Source organism: Hyaena hyaena, unplaced genomic scaffold, assembly GCF_003009895.1.
Source record: "Hyaena hyaena isolate Hyena2069 unplaced genomic scaffold, ASM300989v1 scaffold_74, whole genome shotgun sequence".
In the NCBI taxonomy this organism is placed as follows: domain Eukaryota; kingdom Metazoa; phylum Chordata; class Mammalia; order Carnivora; family Hyaenidae; genus Hyaena; species Hyaena hyaena.
The window spans coordinates 947,237-965,798 of record NW_024080706.1 but is presented as its reverse complement, the minus strand read 5'-3'; positions in this window follow the sequence as shown (position 1 = coordinate 965,798).

The window sequence follows — 18,562 nt, the reverse complement described above, 5'->3', positions numbered from 1 at the left end:
GCCACCTAACATTCACCCTGAAGGCATTAATTAGTCACTTCCTCAGGGAGGCTTACAGTCTGGTGGGAGCCAGGCATTGCTGATAATATGTAGGAAAGAGGCGGGATAGGGTATAATAGGAATATGGAGCAGGAAGCCTAATCTATTCTCAGAATCAGAAAATGTCTTTTGGTTTTTGTAAACACCCAGTCCTGAAGAGAGTATTGCTGGCATTTGCCACCCTCCCTGGGACATAGAGGACATTCAGTAAATATTTGTTGGTATTCAAACCCCCCTCTTCATGCATAAATAATTTATTTCCCTGGAAACAGATGGGACTCAGTTTTATAGCAGGTGGGATCGGCAGATGAGCAGAAGGAATTCAAATATTCATATATTGGGCACTTTCTGTGCCCTCTGCACGATGCCAAGCACTTTGCCTACATTACCATCATTTAAGCCTTAGAGAATGCTAAGAGGTAGATGTTATGAATACCTCCATTTACAAATGAGGAAGCTGAGGCTTAGAGAGGTTAGGTAACTTGGCCAAGGTCAGATGGCTGCCCCAAGTCTCAATTCCTCGTCCCGTATTTCCTCAGTAATTGTTTATGATGTCATATGTCCCTTACACGGATGGCAAAAAAAGCCTCAGAAATAGCAACGGTGAATTTCCATGATAATTATGTGAGGCTGTTTTGAATGTGTCCTGATATTCTATTTTGTCACTTTAGCAATGACAGGCTTGCATTTCTACATCACTTAGCTACGGTGGCTTAGTCTTGACCTCTAACCTCCTCTGACTCTTTGAAATTGCTTCATTTCTCTCCCTTCAAAGGGAGCCAGCCCTGCTTGGGTTAGGAGGCCGCGACAATTTCCTTCCAAATCCCTCTTTTCTCAGGCTGCATTGAGGTTACCAGTTCTCTTAGAGGCTGCCCTACCCCCACTCCTTAGTAGCCTCCACGGTGCAAGGCCCGCTGGCAAAAGCAGGTAGGGAGTTAGCAGTGCAGTGTCACAACCAAGATAATGTACGGGCTCTGGAGTCACCGCCACTCATTGTGTGAACTTATGTTCAGTTACTCACTCTCTGCCTCTGTTTCCTTGCCTGTAAAATGCAAATGATAATAGTCTGCACCTGATGGGGTTGTTGAGGCGATTAAATGATGTAACAAATGCATGGTGCTTATAGCAGCGCCTGGCCCAGAAAAAAATGCTCCGTAAATGTGAGCGTTTATCACTATCAATGCCTCATACATGAGAACTTGAGACAGAATATTAGCAGCTTTATCCTGCATTCAAATTGCAACTAGTTGTTTTCCTGCTCCCAGTGGACCAGAAGCTAATACCCCCGGGGCTGTTTCACAGTGAACTCAGGAAAGCTTGGCTCCTAGGAAGAAGAATCCATCCTTCCCGGTCCCCCCCCCCCCCCGCCCCCGTGTGAGCCCTGCCCCCCACCCCTTCTGTGTGGAAGAGCTTTCTTCCACCAGCACCAGCATCTTCTCTCACCTCAAACCAGTGGGAGAAAAATTCATTCCCCTTTCTAACTGAATCACGGCTTTAATAAAGCTATTGTGTTTGACCACAGGCTTAGGAAACAGTAATATAATATAATAAGAGAAGATCATTAAAGTTCTATAAAGCGAGCCTTCAACTCCTTCATTTCCAGTGTCCCTGAGCCTTAGATAAGGGATAAACATTTTTTAATCAAAATCTAAGTAACAGTAAACCTCACTTTTCATTTCATTTCAAGTCTTTTTCCAGTTAAGTATGGGGTGTTTTCTAATTTCCTGTGTGGATCAGATGAACTATAAAAGTTGGTTGTTGATTTTTTTGTAACGTTTTTCAGGGTGCTGTTCTGACTGCACTCTCAGGACATGTCTTTGGTATGGTTGTCAGCAAAGTGAGCCAAGAATGATTAAAATTCTGCAGACTGATCTGTAAGAGAATAAGACCAAACGAGTACTGGGAGGAAACACACTTATTGGAGGGATGACTGGCTCAGGGAGGCTGAGGAAGAGCAGACATTAATTATACGATGCAAAGGGTTATGTTTGCAGAATTTTTTTTTTTATAAAGGAAAACAGACATTCCCAGCCCCACCCTATTGTTGCTTATATGAAAAACAGTTGTTAGGGGCACAAGCGCTGAAGTCCCAGGTAGAGACTCCAGTCTTGTCGCTGCTATTTGCACTCTGGGTGGCCTTGCATGAGGAACTGAACATCAGTGAGGCCCAACTATCTCGTGTGCAAATGGCAATAATAAAAAGCCTAATTAGGGGCGCCTGGGTGGCTCAGTTGGTTGAGCGGCCCACTTCGGCTCAGGTCATGATCTTGCCACTCATAGGTTCGAGCCCTGCGGTGGGCTCTGTGCTGGCAGCTCAGAGCCTGGAGCCTGCTTCGGATTCTGTGTCCCCCTCTCTCTCTGCCCCTCCCATGCTCATGCTCTGTCTCTCTCTGTTTCTCAATAAAAAATAAATGTTAGCAAAATTTTTTTAATAAATAAATAAATAAAAGCCTAATTACTCATAAAGCAATTGTAAGAAATCAAGATGGGTCGTGCATTTATTGTACCTAGAACAGCATCCAGCACACAAGGAGTTGTACATTTCATTATTAATGTTTGTGGAGATAATTCTTAACACTACTGTATTTAAATTTTTTTTTAACTGTTTATTTATTTTTGAGAGAGAGTGAGAGAGAGAGTACAAGCAGGGAAGGGGCAGAGAGAAGGGAACAGAGGATCCGAAGCAGACTCTATCCTGACAGCAGAGGGCCCAATGCAGGGCTCGAACTCACGAACCATGAGATCATGACTGAACTAATGTGAGACGCTTAACTGGCTGAGCCACCCATCTGGGTGTATTTTGAACAAGGAAAAATTTCCAGTAGAATTGCTCAAAGGGAACTTACTCGAGACATTTTAAAACAGTCCATGTTAAAAAAACAAATACCATGTGCTTTCATTCATATATGGAATTTAAGAAACAAAATGAACAAGCAAAGGTAAAAAGAGACAAACAAATCACTCTTAAATACAGAGAACACGTTAGTGGTTGCTAAAGGGGAGGTGGGGGGGATGGGTGAAATAGATAAAAGGGATTAAGAGCACACTCATTGTGATGAGCGCTGAGTAATGTATAGAATTGTTGAATCATTATATTCTACACCTGAAAGTACTATAACACTGTATGTAAATTCTATTTCAATTAAAAAAAACAGTTTGATTTAAAACTAAACCATGGTAAGCCTGGGAGTAGATTAGCAAAAGGGGATTTGACACTTCATCAACACCGTTAAAAATAATTTTTTTTACTGTATTTTATGGACTCCATGATGCATATTTTTTCCATGTTTGACATCTCTCAAATTGCAAAATCTTACAGTCCTCACCATGTTTCCTTTTCTCATGCTGCATGGAAGAATTAGTGTATATTCCATCCGTTGGCATCTATGGATTGATGAAATATGGTTTTAAGCATTATACTTCCTGGCATACTGTTCTGAGTCAATAAGCCCAGACAGTTTGGTCCCCCAAATAATTTACAATGTGATATGGACAGTGTGTAAATAACATTAAAACAGCTAAGTCAACATTTCATGGAAACGGAGAATTTGTAGTTCTTCTTTAGCAAAAAAATAATAATAATTTTTTTAAATTCCATTTTACCATTTGCTTATTGTATAAATGTGATCAACGACTTAACTGCTATGAGCCTTGATTTTCTCCTCCAGGAAAGGGGCCTAATAACATCTCCTGAAAGGTTGTAGCAAGGGTTGAAGTGTGATTTTCATGCCCCCTGTCCCCTTCTCACAGCCCCCCATCATCAAAACTGATGTTTCTCTCCTCCCTGATCCCCCTGCGTAGAGGAACCAGACTCCAGTCCTAGCTGGAGTCCCAAAGCATCTGCTGCCTCAGCTCTTGCTGCAGTGAACAACCCATGTTCGCCCACTACTTTCCTTCTTTACGGGTTTCTGTGCCACGTCTCTGCCCCATAGCTGCCCTGACTTACACCTTCTCGTTCTCATTGGCAAATCCCATGCTTGTTACCAAATAGGATTTGTTAGACCCTGGTGCCACAGAATACATACCTCGTAAACTCCATGCAGGTAGAGCTATGGCTTTCTCATTCGTCACTGAGTCTGTCATGGCTGTCGCAGAAGGATCTAGAGGAGGGGCTCCAGAGCAGATCCTACTAGGCTAAAGTTTAGTTGTCAACATGGCTACGCTCCTTTCTGCAGGCTCCAGGGGAGAATGTGCTTCCTTGTCTTTTGCAGCCCCTGGAGGTGGCCCACATTCCTTGGCCGGTGGTCCCTTTTCCCCATCTTCAAAGCTAGAAGCAGCAGATCGAGACCTTCTTACTAGACATCACTCTGGTTACCTCCTCTGCCTCCTTTGTCCATTTTTAAGAACCCTTGTGATTACATTAGACCCACTTGGATAATCTGGGATTATCTTCTTCTTATAAGGTTGGCTGATTACCAACCTTAATTCCATCTGCAGTCTTAATTCCTCCTTGTAGTGAAACAATACATTCACAGGTTCTGAGGATTGAGACACGGACATGTTTGTAGGCGTCATTACTCTGCCTATCACCTTAGGTAATGTTTTCATTTAAAATAGCAAACATTTGTGAGAGCCTCGTATGTGCCACACACTATCTTGGCTAAACATTTTGCATGCATTCATTACTTTTATCCTCACAATAACCCGAGGAGGGGTCAGGCACTGTTATTATACTAATTTTAAACATGCCAAAGCTAAAGAACACAGGGACTTAAAAGACCTGCCCAAGGTCACAGATCTAATCAGTAGCAGAGCTGGGATTTGAACCTAGGGCCAAGCCTAGTCCCAAGGTCTTACTCTTCATGACTAGAGCCTATAATTACAGGTGGTGGCAAGAATAGGAATAGATAAACTTGGATGAGGAACAGAGGTTCAAGATAAAAGTTGCAGTGAACACCCTAAAATCAAAGTGGTAACTTGGTGGATGGTTTCATAATGAATAGCCACACTTCTGCAGTTAGGAGTCTTTTCCTTGCAAATGACAGAAAGGCCCACCAGGACAACTTATTCTAAAAGGGGTGGGTCCAACAAATTGAAAACATGCAAGATTAGGGCTTCAGGCATGGCTGGATGCAAAACTTCAGTGATCTTGTCAAGAATTCATTTTCCTTTTTTTAAAAAATGTATTATTTATCTGAGAGAGAGAGAGAGAGAGAGCAGGGGAGGGTCAGAGAGAGAGGGAGACACAGAATCTGTAACAGGTTCTAGGCTCTGAGCTAGCTGGCAGCACAGAGCCCGACACAGGGCTCGAACCCACGAACCGTGAGATCATGACCTGAGCTGAAGTCGGATGCTTAACCAACTGAGCCACCCAGGTGCCCTAAGAATTCATTTTCTTTCAGGGAGCCTGGGTGGCTCAGTTGGTTAAGCGTCTGACTTTGGCTCAGGTCATGATCTCACGGTTCGTGGGTTCGAGCCCTGTGTCGGGCTCTGTGCTGACAGCTAGCTCAGAGCCTGGGGCCTGCTTCAGATTCTGTGTCTCCCTCTCTCTGTGGCCCTCCCCTGCTCTCTCTCTCTCTCTCTCTCTCTCTCTCAGAAATAAGTAAAACATTAAAAAAAGAATTCATTTTCTTTCTTTCTTTTTTTTTTTGAGTCTGCCTTCCTCATTGAGTCTTCAAGTCCATGAGATGGTAATGAAACAGTCACAGCGGCTCTAGCTGCTATTGCCTATCAGCTTTTAGGTGCAGCAGGGGGGAAAAAAGTCCTTTTTCCTTAAGTCCCCAGTTAAATTGCATTGCCCCTCATTAGCTCTGCCAGAGTCCTTGGGCTATCTGTGAAGTAACAACTTGGTTACATGAATGCACAGGCTAGTTGCTTAGTTATGGTTTATGGGCTTCTTCCTGGAGTGAAGGGTGGAGTCAGCATCACTAGAAACATATACACTCAGAGGAGTGCGGGAGGGATACTTCTGACTGTAGGTAACAGACTCATTTATCATCTCATGTAACAAGAAGTTCAGTAGTAGGCAGTTCAGGATTGGATAAACCCATAACTTAATATTATGTCAGGGGTCTAGGCGCTTCTCTGTGGTCCTTTAAGGGTTAACTCTCATGATCACAAAGTGGCTTCCATAGCATGTTTCTCAAACAACAAGATGATGAATCAGTAAAGAAGAGACAGAGCTTTCTCCTTACAAGTCTTTTACTTTTGTTCAGGAAGGAGAATCTTTTCCAGAAGTTCCCCCATAAGATTTGCTTGATGTCTCATTGGCCAGTGCTGGGTCACATGTTTAGCTTTTTGAAGGTTCATGCCCCATATATGAGGATACTAACATGTTAACTAACTGGAAAAATTGGGGTTCTGTTGGTCAGGAAGAATGGATGCTGGCATTTTGGTTAACCAGCTGTGTCTGCACCAGGTCCCTTGAGGGAAATTGGGGATTTGGGTCACCAGAACAAGGCAGAGAGGACACTGGTTGACAAAAACAATGGATTTCTATTTGGGCTAAATTGAGAGCAGAGAAGGTTTCAAATCCTGGAACCCCCTAGGTTCTCCCTGGGGAATTCATAGAGTCCATAAACCAAATCAAGAAGCGGGATGGCCCTGAAATTTTAGGTTTAAATATGGACGGTCAGAGCCAACATGTACCATAGGAATTACGGCAATTTCTTGGAAAAGTAGTCATGGCGATTGGTACCACTCTGCACACTTTGTCATAATGTGACTTTGAAAGTCATCAGGAAGTGGAGTCTCTTCCTTCCCCCATGAATCTTGGCTGGCCTCCGACTTGCTTTGACACATATTCTACAAATAACACTGTGTGACATGGGGCCCAGACCTGAAGATGCTTTGAATCTTCCATTTTTGCCTTCTTGGAAGCCAGCTGTCACATCATGAGTCTCAGTTATATGTCTGGAGGGCCATGGAGAAATAGAATGGCCCTGGAGGATGACGGAGAACTGGAGCTGACAAATACAGGTGCCAGCTATGCGGGTGACACCATTCTGGATGTTCCAGCTCCAGTTGGGCACCCAGCTGCAAGCAGCTGTATGAGTGACCACAGCCCACAGCACACGCAGCAAAAGAACTGCCGAACCGAGCCCAGGCGATCCATGAGATCCTGAGAACCAACGAATCATTATTGGCTTAAGCCATGACGGTTTGGAATGGTGTGTGGCATAGCAATGGGTAATTGAAACAGAAACCATTTCCATTTCAGGCATTTCGCAGAGGAGACTAAACAACCGAAGAAGTGAAATAACTAGCTGCATAGAGGCAGAGACATGGTAGGCACCTGGATTTCTGCATTCTCAGGTCACCACTCTGACCATTAAACCTGGCATAACTATTTTCATACAGAGTAAATGAGTGCATTTGCAACTTTTGCTGATGGGCATATAATGCAATAGCTTGCACTGAGCCAGTGTTTATTATATGCTTGGCATGGTGCTAAATGCATTATCTCACTTAATCTTCACAAATGAGCCTTCAAAGTAGGTCTGATGCAACCCTCCATTTTAAAAATAAGATAACTAAGTTTAAAGAAGGTAAAAAACAAACTTGCTCACAGTCACTCAGCTAGGTAGGAGGTGGAGTCAGGATTCAAATCTAGATCTAGCACGTTCTGAAGTGCTTGCTCTTATAACTGTCCTGGAACACAGCTTGCACTGACCCACAGAGGCATTTTCCCAGCCAACCAAGATTTTCTTTCTTGCATGATGCAGTGATGCCATTCGGCCAGACTCTGCATTTCAGGTCTGCACCGTGTCTCCAGGCCATGATGGATTTCAGGACGAAGATGGAGTACATATGTTTCCATCCTTCTAAGAGTTTCTACTTACGGGGCATTTGCTCGGGTCACTAGGTCTCCTTTTAAGGTGGGAAATTTAAAAAAAATGTCTTGAGTTTTGATCCCTCCCAAGAGCTATAATCATGGCATTTGCCGCCCTACCCCAAGCCCTACCCCCACGCACCAGACACTCTACATCAAGATTCGGTGCACTCTTCTCACCCTTAAATTACCTCGGGAAGTGAAGGATGAAAATCGTAGTGTTGTGGTTTAGCAAGTTTGGATGAGTCTTGCTGAGCAGAGAGAAAGAAAACAAGGAAGGAAAGAGCAATGGAAAAGAGGAGATATGCAAGAAGGAGGTCGGACAGGTGAAAGGTAAAAACATTGGTTGATTATTTGGGGCTGAGAAACCTGAGGCTGCATCTCCTCGTCACCTTATTAGGATGACACAGTGGCCCATTCCTAGTGTCCCGGCATGATCGTCAATAGTGCTCCTTTGCACTCTCCAGGTGTCCCCGTTTGGATAATAAATCACATGGTGGCCCCCTCAATCATGTTTCACTCTCAGCCCACACCATTCAGGGCTCATGGAACAGAACTAGATACTAGATGTTATGAAGGGTGCCAAGAACACCAGGGTCAAAAGACGCAGCCCCTGAGCTAAAGGAGTCTACGGTGAGGGAGCCATGTAACAGCTTTTTGATGTGTGAAGCATAGTTACAATGAGGCTACAGGGCATGCTGGGAGGTGGCAGCTGGGGGAAAGAGCCTAGGCAGTGCATTGTGGGAAGAGAGAATACTTGTTAAAGACATGGAGGTTTGGAAAGGCATGACATGGTTTAGGGAACCATAGAAAGCAATCACTCCTTCTGTACAGCAAGCTTCTCCAAAGTATCTTTTGGAAAAGGGTCACCTTATATTTGATATCTTCCAAAGTCTTTCATTTTATCAGGTCCTCTCCTGGTTACTTTATTTTAGATAAAATAAGTTACAGTTTGGGGAAGAAGACGAAATTAGTTGACGGGAGGGGGGGAGGGATTTAAGGATATAATGTGCATAGGTAGTGTTATTCCTTGTCTGCAACATGTCCTCAAAATTGTATGTGTCATTATAAAGTGGACTTTTGAAGACCTTAAAAGAAAATAGCACATGGCTACAGTGTGGAGAATGCATGGATACACCTATAGGAGACACAGTGTTATATAAAAGGGTACAGGTATGTGTGGCTTGTGATAAAAATTCCAGGAGCATTATCATTCACAGTTTCAAAAAGTTCTGTATTACGAACAACACGCAAGAGCTGTGAAGACACTCTACTTGGAAAAGCTGCATTCTGTGACTCAAAAATGCCTCCAGTGATCACAAAGCACTGCCAATGAGGAGTCAGAATATGATTATTTCATGAGATTGGGGAGACAAAAGCAATCGATACTTCTAAATCAATATTTGACGTATATTTAAAACCTGTTTAAGTTAATATGTTAAATATTACTGGTAGATAGTTCGAATTTTCAGCTATGTCCCCAAACATTTATACATTCAAGTTGGCCATTAGAGCTTTTTTGGGGTGCTCTTGTCATGGGAAGATGGGGGAATTGCCTTACCTTGGGGTCACCTGAGGTTAGCATATACGATGGTTTGTTCTACTGGAGACAAGCCTGTAGAGCTGGGGGCATCGCGAGACACGGAGTTGGAGAGGTAGGCAAGTGGTCAAATCAGGGATGACCTTGTGTAACATGCCAAGTCTGCCGCAGGCAATGGAAATCTAATGAAAGTTCTTAAGATCAGTGTATCTTAATGAAATTGGCATTTTGGAGGAATTATGTGGGTGGGAATGCAGAGAGCGACCCAGACATGTAAAAATGTCAACTTGTGACAGAAATACAAGTGCACTGGCAGTAATCTTGTCAGTCTCGTTTCGTGGTTGCATCCTCAGAGGCTGGAAGAGGGCCTGGCTCAAGGACAGCGGTCGAAACCTAGTGAAGGGGGAGGTGGGGCACTTGGGTGGCTCAGTTGGTTAAGCCTAAGACTCTTGATTTCAGCTCAGGTCATGATCTCATGGTTTGTGAGTTTGAGCCCCATGCTGGGCTCTGTGCTGACTGAATTCTGCTTGGGATTCTCTGTCTCTCTCTTTCTCTCTCTCCCTCACTCTCGGCCTTTCCCACACTGTGTGCACATTCTCTCTCAAAAATAAATAAACTTCAAAAAAAACTTAGTAAATGAATAAATGAGTGAATGAACAAATGGCCCACTCTAAAACTACCTGTCTTTACTCCACATTTCACCTTCAGCAGAAGAGGCTTCCTCAAGAGTTTTCAGGGTGGCTCTTCCCACTTTTGATTTTACCTCCCTTCTGGTTTAATCTGTCTTTCCCAACTGGAGCCCCATTTTCTAGCCAATCCCACTCTTCTGATGTCTCATTATTACAGTCTCAATGACTACTACAACAATATGTTACCTTAAAACTTTTGTGGAAAGGTACCACTTTTAGGGAGCATGTTGAGGGCAGTAAGTCACCTGCTACCTGCCTGTCACCTTCTACTCTTAGTCACTTCATTGTGGCACTTCCCATAACACAAATTTCTCCATTCCTGGTTAGGCTTAGAAATTGAATCAGGGTATTGAGAAAACTGTCTCACTGTAGAGAATAAAATAAAGTTGAATCGGCACCTCAAACTGTATATGAAGGTGCCCTCCAGATGGACCTCAATGTGAAAAGTGAAAACATAAAGGTAGAAGAACTTGTATGACCTTGGGGCAGAGCAGGACTTATCGAACAAGATGGATTTGACTGCATCAAAACATTACATTTCTATTTGAGAAGGACACTGCTGCAGACAATGTTAATAGATGGGTGACAGATCCAAAGATATTTCCAATGTCTAAAACTGACCAGGGTTAGCATCTGGATGGTACAAGGAAATGCTGCCAAAAAATAAGAAAATGGCAGACAACTTAATCAAAACTAGGTAAAAGCTAAAGGTAGGTTATTCATTGTTGAAATAAGTTTTTAGGCTCAAGATGGAGTCACTCCTACTCAGGATGCCATGTCTGCAAACTCTTGTGTTTCTGTAGATGCTACACTGACCACAAATGGAATATATCCAATTAGCCAATCTCCAAACACCAAGCCAACTCTGAGTTCTACACTTGCTTCCTTGTTCCTTTTTTTTTTTTTTTTTTTTAATAAGGCCAGATATATAACAGCAGCCAATCATGCCCTGTGTCTGCATTGCTGCTTCTAATGCTCTAACCTGTGTTTGCCCAAACCTCTTGGGAAGAGTGTTCCATTGCTTATGAGGCACTGTGCTCACCCAATCCATGGACTGTTCTCCCTTGAATAAAGGACATCGAACTCACTACAAAATTGTTTTAGTTTTGTCATTTGACATCATATAACAAAAGTATAAAGAGCTACTCATCTTTATTAGCAACCTCCCAAATGCAAGTATAATACCACAACGAGTTATCACTTTATATCCATTAGATAGAATAAAAATTAGAAGTTCAGGTAATACCAAATGTCAGAAAGTAGGTATCCAAGGTTTTAACACTCACAGCATTGTGGGTAAAAAATAAATAAATAAGAAGAAGAAAGAAAGAGGGGCACCTGGGTGGCTCAGTTGGTTAAGCGTCTGTTGATTTCGGCTCAGGTCATGATCTCATGGTTCTTGGGTTCTAGCCCCGCATTGGGCTCTGTGCTGACATTGCAGGGCCTGCTTGGGATACTCTCTCTCTCTCTCTCTCTCTCTCTCCTTCTCTCTATCTCCCTCTCTTTCTGTCCTTCCCCCGCTCATGCTCATGCTCTTTCTCTTTCAAAAGTAAATAAATAAACTTAAAAAAAAAAAAGCATTATTGAGTGTCCTATTTATGTAAAGTTTAACACATACGCAAACAAAACAACAGAATGCTTTTTAAAGATACATACATTTTCAGGGAGCCTGGGTGGCTCAGTCGGCTAAGCGTCCAACTTTGGCTCAGGTCATGATCTCATGGTTTGTGGGTTCGAGCCCCGTGTCGGGCTCTGTGCTGACAGCTAGCTCAGAGCCTGGAGCCTGCTTCTGATTCTGTGTCTCCCTCTCTCTCTGACTCCCCCGCCCTCTCTCTTCTCTCTCTCTCTGTCTCTCTCTCTCTCTCCCAGAAATAGATAATACATTTAAAAAAATTTTTTTAAAGATACATACATTTTCAAGGACATTTATTGAACACATTAGAGAGAGTTTCTGTCGGAAGAAGTTGGGGGAATGGGTCTGAGGTTTGGAGATAAAGAGAAAATAAAATAAAGTTAAAACAAAGTGAAATAAGAAAGCTGTCTTGCACGGACTAAAGGTGGATTGTGATCTGTGTGGCATGATTAACTAGCCCATCTGCACCTGAGTTCCAAAATAAATAAATAAATGGAGAGAACAAGCCTTGAGGAGATTTCCCCTCATAATCCCTGATTTACAAGGTAGTGCACTAACTGCTGAAATACAAAGTCTTTAATTAGTTCCTCTCCATAGGTGACTGCTTTTCCAACTGGAGGAATGGAAGGCAAATTTTGGGATTTTTCTCACTCCTGGAGTACTGCTCTTGCAGATGATTAAGTGTTCGCCCTCATTCCCTGCAGCCCACTCAGATAAAAGCCAAGACCACCCCTACGAAAACATTTCCAAAGAGAGAAGTTTGAAAAATATTGCCAAAAAAAAAAAAAAAGAAGAAGAATTAGCATCACCCAGGGATTAGGGAGCTGGCTTGAAGAGCAGGAAGAAAGTCAGAGATTAACTCACAATTGACTGGATGATTTTTTTTAATTTTCACTTTTTATTGCTGTAAGTAGTATATTGCATATGCACACTTTTTAGAAATTGTGGGTGTTTTTTTTTGTTTTGTTTTGTTTTGTTTTTGTGACCACACGTTCTTTTAAATAACTCTCCTGGCATTTAATTCCCACATGTTAAAATGCGGACATCCACTATCAGGTAGAAAGCATCTGAAGAAAACTGAAACAAGTATCAATGGAATCTTGAGTTGTGAGTGTGAATGACATGGTGTTTATGAAAATGAGGTATCTGGGGGCACCTGGGTGGCTCAGTTGGTTCAATGTCTAATTCTTGATTTCCGCTCAGATCATGATCTCATAGCTTGTGAGGCTGAGTCCCGCGTAGGGCTCTGAGCTGATAACACAGAGCCTGCTTGGGATTCTCTCCCCCTCTCACTGCTCCTCCACCATTCATGCTCTCCTTCTCTCAAAATAAATAAACTTAAAAAAATAAAATGGAGTATTTTTTATTATTTGTTGTAGCTATTGGAGTTATTTAACATAGCTAAACAAGTAAAATACCAAATGAATGTAATTAAAATAACTCAATCAGAGTTTGTCTGGGGTTTTCCTTACATATGCTCTTTTTTTAAGGGTAGAGTTGTTTAGAGCATTCCAATATTAATAAGCAGTGCATCAGTCACTCGTAAGAACTGGATGAAATGACAATACTCAGAAGAGTGTTGGGCCAATGCATCATTTTGGTATTCATCTTCAATAGGCTTCTTTTTTTTTAAATGTTTTATTTATTTCTAGAAGAGAGAGAGAGAGACAGCGTGAGCAGGGGAGGGTCAGAGAGAGAGGGAGTCACAGACTGAAACAGGCTCCAGGCTCTGAGCTGGCAGTCAGCACAGAGCCCGACGTGGGGCTCGAACCCACGAACCGCGAGATCATGACCTAAGCGAAAGTCGGACGCTTAACCGACTATGCCACCCAGGCGCCCCCATCTTCAATAGGCTTCTGAGCAAAAGAAAGAGGCCCAGGCATAGAGGCTTTCTTCTTTATACTTCAGCAGGGTTGGGACTGGCCAGGGAATAACATATTTCACTGCACTGACTTTAATAGGATAAGATGTTGGCTAATACGATAACAGCATGAGATGAGATTTAGGTGATCTAGGGGCTTGGGGCAAGGGGAATGAAATCAGTCACTAAAGTGACAGTCTAATGACAAAAGAATGCGACCAGCTGAGGGGATGCAAACACCTTCCCTGAAGCAGGGAACTTAGAAATTCTACACTGTTCCCTTTCAACTTCTAGATGTTCTTCTGAAATGAAATGTACTATGGTATGAATCTTACTAAACCCAGTTCATCTCTTTGGAACCGAGGAAGGGGATAGAAGTTGATTTCACAGCTGGAAGGGAAAGACAGGTAGGAAGCAGCTACCACATATTTATACCACAGGTGAATATGATGAGATGGAGTCATATCTGAGTTTGAATCCCAACAAGGCCACCTTCAGGCTGGGTAAACTTTAACAGGTTTCTTCCTCTCTCCACATGTAGGTTTTCCTCCTGGGTATAGAGTTCAAATGTCTAATAACTGGAGAGCTGTCACCCACATAATTAAGAGCCACCTGCTTCTTTTATAAAAGAATAAATACGGGGTGCCTGGGTGGCTCAGTCGGTTAAGTGTCCGACTTCAGCTCAGGTCATGATCTCACGGTTCATGGGTTCGAGCCCCACCTCGGGCTCTGTGCTGACAACTCAGAGCTTGGAGCCTGCTTCATATTCTGTGTCTCCCTCTCTCTTTGACCCTCCCCTGCTCATGCTGTCTCTATCTCTCTCTCAAAAATAAATAAAATATTTTAAAAAAAGAATAAATACAATATTTATTTCTACAAGTCCCACACACAGTCTCAAATGCAAGCTGCCCTGTTCTCTACAGGAGTAGCAAGGAGGGTCTTTTGTCTGCTAGCATCTTGGAGATGCCTTCTAGCTCTTGGTAACCACGATGCAAAGACAGCAGCAAAGCCAGTAAGTCAGCCCCCAAGACTATTCAGAGTTCTGGGGTAATTTATAATACACTTGCAAACAACTAATACATATTTTATCACGAGTGAGGTGCTTCTATAACAGAAACCAGAATGTTGGAGTGGCTTTGGAACTGGGCAGTGGAAGAAGTTGGAAGGATTTGGGACAGAGTGTGAGCAAAAGCCCTTAAAGACTTGAAGAATCTGTGAGTACAATCCTGATGGCTTTTGAGAAGGCTGTAGATGAAGGCTTAAGGGGGAAATTAGGAAAATGTTATTGAAAACTGGAGGAAAGGGGTCCTTGTAACATGGCGGCAGGAAGTTTAGCAACACTGTCACCTGTAAGGATGGGAAAAGTACAAAATGTGTCTTATTAATTGAGTGTTCTAGCTTAGTATATTTCCAGGTAGAGTGTTGAAGGTGCTGACTGATGTCTTCTTCCTTATTACAGCAAAATGTGAGATGGAGAAAGTCGAAAGAAGGACTAAAAAAGAAATCCAGAACTTGCTAGACTAGAAAATTCCAATCTTCTCTAGATGATGAAGAATGCTAAAATGAAGAAATGGTTTCCAGTCAAAAATAAACTCTAGGATACTGCAAGGGGCACATCACCAAATGATGGATTTGACAGTGTGGCTATAAAGCCTTTTATTCGACCTCAAAAAGGTCTACAGCAGTGACTCAGAGAAAATCTTTCAAACAACAGGGATTCAAGGAAGCTGATGAGTATTGTGCCTCCACAGTTTTAGCAAAAGAACTCTCTGGAGGAAAGAAGGGCTTATCCCGAAGAGATTTGTGGGAATGGGTATAGCTTCTGTCCAATGGAGTGGTGCCTCAATTACATTCATAGGAGACTCACACATTTTAAAAGAGTCATTATTAAGGGGTGCCTGAGCAGCTCAGTCAGTTAAACCTCCGACTTCGGCTCAGGTCATGATCTCATGGTTCGTGTGTTCGATCCCTGCTCTGTGCTGACTGCCAGCTCAGAGCCTAGAGCCTGTTTCGGATTCTGTGTCTTCCTCTCTCTCTGACCTTCCCCTGATCTCGCTGTCTCTCTCTCTCTTTCTTAGAAATAAATAAAACGTTAAAATCTTTTAAAGAGTTATATTAAGAAACACTGCCAGCATGGACTAAGGGGGGGCAGAGATAGTACAAAATGAAAAGGGGTCTTGCGACCCCCTAAATTCTACTGGTAGGAACCAGACTGATAAATCATGTAGCTGCAGACAGGGGCTACTTTTCATAGAAAAGGAAGGATGACTCAGAAAGTGGAATCAAGGGACCACCGGGTAAAGTCAAAAACCATAGAGAGCCATTCCCTGGCATAAGTAAGAATGAGCTCTAATCAAAGAAGTTCTAACATGTGTCCAATTGGGTTACAGGATTGCTGTGGACCAGTGACTCCTTTGTGTCTCCTGTCTTTTCTCTTTTGAACAGGAGTGTCCATACCAGTTACCCTAAGCCAGTCCCGCCATCATAAATTGGCAGTGTGCAGAAACATAATTATTCAGATGAAGGGGAACTATACTTGAGGAACTGCATTTAAAGCACTAGAAGCTTCCTCTGTAGCTGAGCCTGATATAAATGATAAAATTCTGGACTTCGAGTTGGTGATGTAATGGGTTGAGACTTTTGGTCCCCTTGGGAAGAAGTGAATGTGTATTGCATTTGGGAGAGATGTGAGTCCTTAGGGGTCCAAGGGTAGAATATGGTAGCTAGCATCAAAAATGACTCAAAGATCCTGACTTTTTGATATTCATGCCCTCGTGTAGAATCCTCCCACAATGAATAGGGCTGATCTCTGTAACTAACAGGCTATGTTGGAAATGATGACATGTGACTTCTGAGCTTAGGCCGTAAAAGACATTCTATCTTCTACCTTGCCCTCTCTTGAATCACTTGCTTTGGGAGAATTCAACTGCCATGTCATACGGATACTCAAACAGCCCAATTGAAAGTGGTAAGGCCTCCTGCCAACAGCTGAGTAAGTGAGCTCTCTTGGAAGCAAATCTTAACATTTCTAGTCAAGCCTTTAAGTGCCTATAGCCCCGGGCAACATCTTCACTGAAATCTCTTAGAAGATTGTGAGTTAGACCACCTTGCTAACCAACTCCCATATTCCTAGCTCACAGTAATAGTAGGAAATCATAAATGTTTACTGTTTTAAGCTGATACTTTTTGAGGTAATTTTCTATGCGAAAACAGATTAATGTAACAAAGTTTCTATCTCCGGATGCTCCCAAAGATTCCTGGGGAATCAGACCATTCTGATTACTTGTGCAGAGGGGGACAGAAGGTCCGTCTCATGGAGTCTACCACACCTCATTACCAGAACCTTATTTGAGTCCCTTTTTAACAGTTCCATCAACTTATGCCTCTAAGATCCTCTTATCATAGAGGGTTCAAAGAAAGATTATGAAATGTTAGATCCTGAGCTGCACAGTATGATCTTTTAACTTTCCTTCAAAGTGAAGAAGAAACATGGGGCGCCTGGGTGGCTTAGTCGGTTAAGCGTCCGACCTTCGCTTGGGTCATGGTCTCGCGGTTCGTGGGTTCGAGCCCCGCGTCAGGCTCTGTGCTGACAGCCTGCTCGGAGCCTGGAGCCTGTTTCAGTCTGTGACTCCCTCTCTCTCTGACCCTCCCCTGCTCACGCTGTCTCTCTCTCTCTCTCCTAGAAATAAATAAAAAACATTTAAAAAAAAAAAAAAAAACAAAGTGAAGAAGAAACAAAAACAGTAATAATGACAACAAAAGACACACATCCCTCCCCACCAAAGACCTTGGACACAGAAATGTTCTCTTAATACATTAAAAAATTGTTTTCACTGAAAAAAATATTTTCTAACTGTGATAACATGATGTTTGTATAGGCTGTTATTTCTTTTAAGCCTGGGGTGGTGGAAATAAACAAGCAGGAATCTCTATTCCCTAGGTATACTAATGTTGATATTTGAGTTGACATTTGTTGAATTTTTTTTTCAGAATGATGCATCAATCCCTGTTTCAAATGCAGACACAGAAATAACTTTCAAGGAAATGAACTGGAGAAAGTAGAAGTGTGTATGGAACTGGAATAAAACAAACCTTCTGATCCCCCCTCCCCCACTGCCCCAAGATTCCATACAATTACTTCGAGGTTAAAAAAACAAAAGGTTTCAAAATTATAAATCTTGGACAAAAGCTGCATGCAGATTAAGCATACATTACATATGGGAAGGCATTAAAAATGCTTTTAAATGATTTTTACTCCTCCCTCCCCCAATGCCGTGGCATTTTTCTGAAACTCCAATGGAAATCCCAGCTCAAAATTATCGAAGTGAATCAATGGAAAACAAACATCATTCCATTCCTCTCCATTCTGCTCAACCACACCTCAGCCTCTCTCCCTGGACTAGATCAGTGTATCTTTTTCCTCTCCTACATACAAAACAAAAGCTCTTCTAGGAATGGAGACACTTAGATTTGGGGGAGAAGTGAGGGGATGATTATACTGCCAGCAGCCAACCAATAATGCCTAATGTATTAAAAATATGGTTAAAACTCCCTTCAACTATATATAATTTGAGCCAATAATAATAGTTAAAATGTAGTGAATACCTCTACAAGGCAGGCACCTTATGTTTCATCCACGAAGGAGCCCCAACAGGTAGATATTACCGTTATTTCCACTTGACATATATTTTTAAAAAGTGGAAAACAGAATGATCAATTAACTTCTCCATGGTCACAAAGCCAATAAGTTGTACTGAGACTTGGGAGCCCTTCGGCAGTGGGTCTTCAAAAACCAGCTTTTAAAATGACACAAAAAGATCTGGCCCAATTCTTGGCACTGTAGTACCGGTTAATAAATAACAGTCCCTTTCATTTCTCTTGGATCCCCATCTGGGTCTGGGCGGTCTCCTTACATCAAGCAAAATGACTGCACACTGAAACTCTCGCTGGACAAATCCTCTCTTCCCACTTGCTTCACCTGACATCTCAGCCAAACCCTAGGCGAGCGCTCAGAAAAAAAAAAAGGCAT